We start from the raw sequence: 8,151 nt of genomic DNA on the forward strand, positions 1-8,151 counted from the left end.
AACAGATCCTATATATTTTGCCAAGCCATCTGTAAGCCAGGCATGTTTCTTTTCTTTCTCAGTTAAAGAGTCAAAGGGCTTTCCCCATTTTATAGGCAACTTGGTTATCTTGGGTTTAATCATGACTTCGTGCGCAAGGTATTCAATTGAAATTTCAGAAATCTTTTCTTTTTTTTTTTTAACAACTTTATTGGAGTATAATTGCTTTACAATGGTGTGTTAGTTTCTGCTTTATAACATAGTGAATCAGCTATACATTTACATATATCCCCATATCTCCTCCCTCTGGGCCCCCCCCCCATCCTCCCTATCCCACCCCTCTAGGTGGTCACAAAGCACTGAGCTGATGTCCCTGTGCTATGTGGCTGCTTCCCAGTAGCTGTCTATTTTACATTAGGTAGTATGTAAAACAGCGACACCCCGTGGGCCCGTTTTGGCCCAGTCCTGTATATACCATTTCCATTTAATTATACTAGACTCCTGGGCATGCCCAATTCTGCTGGTCTTTGGTGAACTTAGTTTAACCTTCTTAAAGATAAGGAAACTGAGGCCAGAAGTTATCCATAGGGCTTGCCCTAAGGTCACAGAGCAAAGGCTTCAAGAAGATGCAGATGGGGCTTCCCTGGTGGCGCAGTGGTTAAGAATCCACCTGCCAGTGCAGGTGACGCAGGTTCAAGCCCTGGTCCAGGAAGATCCCACATGCCGTGGAGCAACTAAGCCTGTGCGCCACAACTACTGAGCCTGAGAGTCACAACTGCTGAAGCACGCGCACTCTAGAGCCCATGCTCTACAACAAGAGAAGCCACCGCAACGAGAAGCCTGCGTGCTACATCAAAGAGTAGTCCCCCCCGCCAAAAAAAAATAGTCCCTGCTCGCCACAACAAAAGAAAGCCTGCACGCAGCAATGAAGGCCCAACGCAGCCAAAAATAAATAAATAAATAACAAAAAATAAAGTTCCCTTTAAAAAAAAAAAAAAGGAAAATGCAGATGAAGAATGCCAAACTTTGGGGCTTAGTTAAGTTGGCCATTTTTTCCATAAACCTTTAAGTACTTATCAGTTGTATGTGAGTTTGTGTGTGTGTGGCGGGGGCCATGGCTTGAGGATGGGCACCTACTGCCACTCAAGAAGAACCATACTTAATTTACAGGATAGGAAATAAATTGAGCTACCCAAAAAAAAAAAAAAAAAATCCATTGCATAATTGGCGCTTGAGGCCTTAATGTAACAGTGTGACCCACGGTTATTTGTTCAGTATCAATTAAAGCCCAATAAGAAGCCAACAACTGTTTTTCAGAGGTAGTATAATTTTTCCCAGCATCTGGAAATTTTCTACTCCAGAAGCCCAGAGGTACTCTTTTGCCCTGTTGCTTCTGCCATAAGCTCGAATTAGTATACAGTTCATTGATTGACATGTGTAATTCTATGTCTCCTGGTTGGTTGGTCACGGGGCATCTGATCTCCATCCAAAGGTAGATAGACTACTGAGATAAGCTTTAGAATAATTCAGTTAAACTTTTTAGCAATAAAATGTAACATCAAGGAACTATCTGGGAAGTGAATCTTGGTAAACACAGGCCTCAATTAACAAAACTAGAATGGAATATTCAGTGAAACATAACTTTTTTTTTTCATTGTGAGGGCATTAACCCTGCAGCCAGAGGAAAAAAAAAGAAAAAAGAATGAGGTTTGTCAAGGAGCCGGGAAAATCCAAGCAGATGTCTTGGATTTCCCATAGCCCTGACCATTTGATTTACAGCTATTGTTTACCCATTTAAAATGTTCTGACTTAGGAGTAGACTGTTGCCATGTTATGAGGACAACAGGATAGCAAAAGTCTGACAATGAGGGGTTAATGTTTTATAGAAGCAGAATGAGCTTTATCTATGTGTGCCATAATCTTCATAGATCATTGTGAAATAATATTTATTTTACCAAAGTAACAATACAAGATTTCAAAGGCAAATATAGAACAGAGCACTTGAGGTAAAGAAACTTAAAATCTGTTATCAAAGACAGTTCAACATCTCAAGAAAACTTGTGCCATGCATAAAACTCTTTTCTCGGAGTCCACTTTCTACAAACCTTTTTTGTTTTTTAATCACTTTCTGTATTCATCATTTTATTTTCCCATTCAGAAACAGCCACCTGTAAGTCAGACCTACTTCCTTTTTCCTTAATAAAATGTAATTCCAGTCCTCATACCTTTTTTTACTAAAAACACATGTCCTCCTTTTCTTAAGCAGCCATGAATGGTCCTTTATATCAGCAGTCTGTAGATTGGTAAACATAAATCACCCAAAGCTCTTATCTCATTTGCATTTTCTTTCCTTAAAAGTTTCTTCACATTAAGTTACTTTCCTTGCTGACAAATTTGCAACAGATATAATAAGATCTTATTTAGCTTATATTGAGCCTAGGCACAATAAAAGTATTACACTTAATGTTGATGACTTCTACGACATGTCTATATTAATTAGGTTAACAAATATTAATACCAGGTATCAATTTAATATTGAATATTTCCCAGTTCACATGAGCCTGAAATTCATTTAGCTTAATTTCTCTTGTATTTAGAATTGTTTGATTTGTAAACACTTACTTTTCTTTAAGCATTAGAGCTCATTTATAAATTAACCTTAGCAATGTTATCCAAAGATAAAGCATACTGAGACATACACATATACCCAGACAGACAGAGATCTCATAGTTTCCGCTTGAGATTTAAAATGTCTCTTGGTCCCTTTCCTTTTTTTAAAAAAATATATTTCCCATAATTTCTTTGTAGTTATTCCATTAATCTTTTCTCTTGTCACTCCGCTCTTAAGGAGGGCTCAGAACATTTCTTTCCGGGACACTCTGTCTGCTCGCCTCACTTTCCCTTTCTCTTCTTTCTTTTCAAAGTTCCATTCTTCCAAGTCTCCTAATTGTTGTACTTTATCAAGGACTTCAGAGATGGGATTCCCTGTCTCATTTAGCAGAAGGGTCAAAATTACATGTTTGTAACAAAGAGGAGCAGTCTTAAAAACTTTATTTCTTATTTGAATAGTCAGGGAAATGTCAGTCATGTTATCCGGATGTCCAATAAAAATAGCATGTTTCATAGCCTCTTCCTTTAGTCTCTGGACACAGTCCTTAATAGTGTACGAGGGAAGGTCACTTCCAGGCCAAGCAGACTCTATAGGGTATTTCTTAAGGCACCCTTCAGCGACTATTTCCAGGAGATTGGAGTCACCTGGGTGATTGGCTTTGTCTTTGAAAGCCTGTTGCACAAGAGTCATTACTATTGGTGCCGAATTTATGGGCATCTCCATCATCAGTCAATATTCCGGCGGCCCCGGCATCATAAACACGAACTACCCAAGTACCTAAAGGTTCTCCTGATCTTTGAGTTAAATGCCCTAAAATATCATTAATTTCATGTTGAGTATAATCCTCCAGGATTTCTTATTACATTTCCCTGAGCGTCAGTTTCCATTTTTCGCCACCAAGCAGGCTGTGCCTTAAAGTTAGGTGGTTTAAGTTCTTCCTTCGACTGAGGTGGGGCTGACTTCCAACCCAAATCATCATTTTCATCAGATTCTGATTGTGAGCTATCATCCCAGATATCTGCATCCCAGGTATCCTGGGTCCCAGTCTACCCCAGCTTTAGCTATAGCCAGATGTACTTTCTTTTTGTTTACTTTGCCCCGCCACTTTCAATATTTGGCTTGGACAACTTTAACAGCAGCTTTTTCGGCTATGTACTGGAAAGTGGAGACCTGATCAGCTAGAATATAATTTTGACATTGAAGCATGGACGATCGTCCAGCAGCAGTTGTTAGGTGTGCAAGCAAGTGCACAGTCCAGGCAGGGCCAGAGGTCGGGCAGAGGCGTGCTTCTGCCTCTGAAGCCTGAACAAGACTACTTTACTAGTTTGTCCAACACATGTTAAACATAAGAATTCACTTGGTGAGAAGGAATTAGGAAGGACTTTACAGTTCAAGCAAAGCTTGATCAGGACACATGTATAAAGGAGAACGATAGGATTAGGCAACCACTGGGAAACTAAAACTCAAGTTGCAGAGGAATGGAAACAAGGGGAGTGGTAGGTGGGAGCTAGAATATGATGTGACTTGTAGACCATGGTAAGGAGTTTGGCTTTGTCTTGGTCACTCAAAATTATTAAGTAGTTACATTAGGACATTTTTGTGCTAGAAAAGATAGCCTGAGCAAAATGAAAGATGGAGTCATTCTGTGTTATTATCCCAAACAGGGGGTGAATCAAACATGTAGATCTCATTTCTGGCTCTATTTATCTTGACTTTCTCATATTATCCTCTAGTATTCCTTTCCAGGAGAGAGATCTTGAGAAAGATGGAAAATTAAATTAGATTGAATGTAATAAAAAAGACAGCATTCTCTACATTTAATATTAGAACCACATTGCCCATAAATCGCAATATTTTTGTCATGTAAATGCACCTGATTTTTGGTATCCTGATTTATGTATATATCTGGAAAACTACACGTGGTATGTACCTAAACAAATTAGGAATTGACTAATTTTGGTATTTCCTTTTCAATTAAATATAATCTTAATTTCCTAATCAATATCTTTTCAAAGATGGCATAGCTTATATTCTTTATATGTACTAAATACAGACCAAGTTAACCTTTTGTAAACTAAAGTATCTAAAAGTACTCTAAGTTTGTTTAAACTATTTTAAGAAATTCTTTTGTGAGAAAAATACTTTCCTGGGACTTCCCTGGTAGCCCAGTGGTTAAGAATACACCTTCCAGTGCAGGAGATGAGGGTTCAATCCCTGGTCGGGGAACTAAGATCCCACATGCCTTGGGACAAATAAGCCCACACACTGCAAGTACTGAGCCCGCATGCTCTGGAGCCCACATGCTGCAACTAGAGAGAAGCCCCCACTCCACAGTGAAGAGTCCACGTGCTGCAGCAAGAGATCTCACATGCCACAGTGAAGATCCCGCTTGCCGCAACTAAGACCTGACGCAGCCAAATATATAAATAAAGAAATAAATATTTTAAAAAAGAAAGAAAAATACTTTCCTTTTCATGTTAGAGCTAGAATATCCAAGTGTGACTATAAGGTGTTTTAGAAAAAAGAACCCTCATTTTTCCATAAGAGCATTTAATGAGTGGCTTTACTTTTACATATGGTTTGCCAAAACAATATAGAACTAATAGAATTACTTAAAATCATCAAATAATTTGAAATAGGCCATCTCATCAATGACTGAGACATCAGAATAATAATGTTTCTATTGTCTTGGAGCTTGTAGTGGAACCTTTGGGGAATAACTTTGCAAACAAGAAGTATAAATTTCTTATTCTTGACAGGAAATGAATAAATCAATGAACTGAACATATAAATGAAAATTCAGTGTACATTACTAAATTTTATTTTATAAAATTTAAATTAAGGGGCTTCCCCGGTGGCGCAGTGGTTGAGAGTCCGCCTGCCGAAGCAGAGGACACCGGTTCGTGCCCCGGTCCAGGAAGATACCACATGCCTCAGAGCGGCTGGGCCCGTGAGCCATGGCCGCTGAGCCTGCGTGTCCGGAGTCTGTGCTCTGTAACGGGAGAGGCCACAACAGTGAAAGGCCCACATACCCCTAAAAAACCAAAAAACAAACAAACAAAAAACCAAAAAAAAAATTTAAATTAAGCCAAACTCTAATGTGTAGAAAATAAAGCAAGACATTATGTCTGAAAGAACTTCTAATTAAAGTTTGTATCCAAAGTTATATTTTTGAGAATAATACATGAAATTCTGAAGATAATAGTTCTTTGAATTAAGCCAATCAGTTTAGTAATGTTGATGATTTATGCCATTTGGGATGATATCTATGAATATATATATATATATATATATATATATATATATATATATATATCTCCACAAAATTTGGTATTCTTAGGACTGAAACCTAAAACTGAAAATGTTCACAGGCTGCTGTTTTGATGCTTTTTGGAATTTTGAAAGGCAGATTGGTATTAGATCGACACTTTTCCCCCAGGCTCTGAACTCATTTATTTGACCAATGTCTCTAAATTAAAGAAAAAATTTTAATAATCAGTTGTGAAAAGTTATATTACTGGAGTGTATTAAATCAGTAAAGCTATGCTTTGGTGGAGGGAATGCTAATGCATAGCATCCTGAACAATTTGTGCAAATTATAGCATATTTTGGGAGACCATGGATAGATTCATGAAAGGATGAGTAAATTTTCTGGGGTTCAGAGTCATAGATGCTCACTGAGTGTAGGAGAGACAATAAAAATGTTAAAAATTTTGATTTATAGGTTCCTAAAGCCCCTTAGAGTAAGCCTAGTTGGATTATCCACTTGGTCAGTAATCACTTTGACAATATTCTTTAAAAGAGTGTTGAGGAGCGCCACCGGAAGCAAGGAAGGTGCTGTGTAATCACCCAGCAAGCTGAGGTTCTTGGATCTCCTAAAATGCCGGATTACCTCGGTGCAGATCAGCGGAAAGCCAAAGAAGATGAGAAAGAAGACAAGCCCATCCGAGCTCTGGATGAGGGGGATATTGCCTTGCTGAAAACTTATGGTCAGAGCACTTACTCTAGGCAAATCAAACAGGTTGAAGATGACATTCAACAACTTCTCAAGAAAATTAATGAGCTCACGGGTATTAAAGAGTCTGACACTGGCCTGGCCCCACCAGCACTCTGGGATTTGGCTGCGGATAAGCAAACACTCCAGAGTGAACAGCCTTTGCAGGTTGCGAGATGCACAAAGATAATCAATGCTGATTCGGAGGACCCGAAGTACATTATCAATGTGAAGCAGTTTGCCAAGTTTGTGGTGGACCTCAGTGATCAGGTTGCACCTACTGACATTGAAGAAGGGATGAGAGTTGGTGTGGACAGAAATAAGTATCAGATTCACATTCCACTGCCTCCTAAGATTGACCCAACAGTTACCATGATGCAGGTGGAGGAAAAACCTGATGTTACATATAGTGATGTGGGTGGCTGTAAGGAACAGATTGAGAAACTTCGAGAAGTAGTTGAAACCCCACTACTTCATCCAGAGAGGTTTGTTAACCTTGGCATTGAGCCTCCTAAGGGTGTGCTGCTCTTTGGTCCACCGGGTACAGGCAAGACACTCTGTGCTCGGGCAGTTGCTAATAGGACCGATGCTTGCTTCATTCGAGTTATTGGATCTGAACTTGTACAGAAGTACGTCGGTGAGGGGGCTCGGATGGTTCGAGAGCTCTTTGAAATGGCCAGAACAAAGAAAGTCTGCCTTATCTTCTTTGATGAAATTGATGCTATTGGAGGGGCTCGTTTTGACGATGGTGCTGGGGGTGACAATGAAGTGCAGAGGACCATGTTGGAACTGATCAGTCAGCTGGATGGGTTTGATCCTCGAGGCAACATTAAAGTTCTGATGGCCACAAACAGACCTGACACTCTGGACCCTGCGCTGATGAGGCCCGGGAGACTGGACAGGAAGATTGAGTTTAGCTTACCTGATCTAGAGGGTCGGACTCACATTTTTAAGAATCATGCCCATTCAATGAGTGTTGAAAGAGATATCAGATTTGAATTGTTAGCACGACTGTGTCCAAATAGCACTGGTGCTGAGATCAGAAGCGTCTGCACAGAAGCTGGTATGTTTGCCATCCGAGCACGGCGAAAAATTGCTACTGAGAAGGATTTCTTGGAAGCTGTAAATAAGGTCATCAAGTCCTATGCCAAATTCAGTGCTACTCCACGCTATATGACATACAACTGAGCCCTGGAGGTGTTCGTGAAAACACTTTTCATTGGAATCCTAACCTTATACAGACTTCTTAATAACCATTTCACACACAAAATAAGTGGTTTTCAAAATTGTATGCTATTTTTTCAGATGTCGTTTCTCTGTGGTACAATAAAGGGCGATATCTAAAAAAAAAAAAAAGTGTTGATAGCTCTGTTTTTCTTACACTGATTTAAAATCGGCTTCTATGTAATTTTCACTAATATAGAACTTTGTAAGCTTGGAAAAGTTTGAAATAAACATTAATTATCTTCCTCCTGGTATAAACCATGTAAAATTAACATCTGAAATCTGTATTTACCTTCTTCCAAAATGAGAAATGATGAGTCACAATAAGCTGTTGTACCATGGA

General features: G+C 39.2%; 1 pseudogene across 1 annotated transcript; it reads left to right on the top strand.

The window, feature by feature from the left end:
• The first annotated feature begins 6,404 nt into the window (after positions 1 to 6,404).
• On the top strand, positions 6,405 to 7,871 carry LOC113618986 (26S proteasome regulatory subunit 7 pseudogene; annotated as a pseudogene). The gene has a single exon (XR_003432230.1). The product of XR_003432230.1 is annotated as a 26S proteasome regulatory subunit 7 pseudogene (transcript).
• Positions 7,872 to 8,151: the final 280 nt, after the last annotated feature.

The sequence above is a fragment of the Aethalodelphis obliquidens genome, unplaced genomic scaffold (assembly GCF_003676395.1).
Source record: "Aethalodelphis obliquidens isolate GAN/ISIS:26980383/991018 unplaced genomic scaffold, ASM367639v1 scaffold6, whole genome shotgun sequence".
In the NCBI taxonomy this organism is placed as follows: Eukaryota; Metazoa; Chordata; class Mammalia; order Artiodactyla; family Delphinidae; genus Aethalodelphis; species Aethalodelphis obliquidens.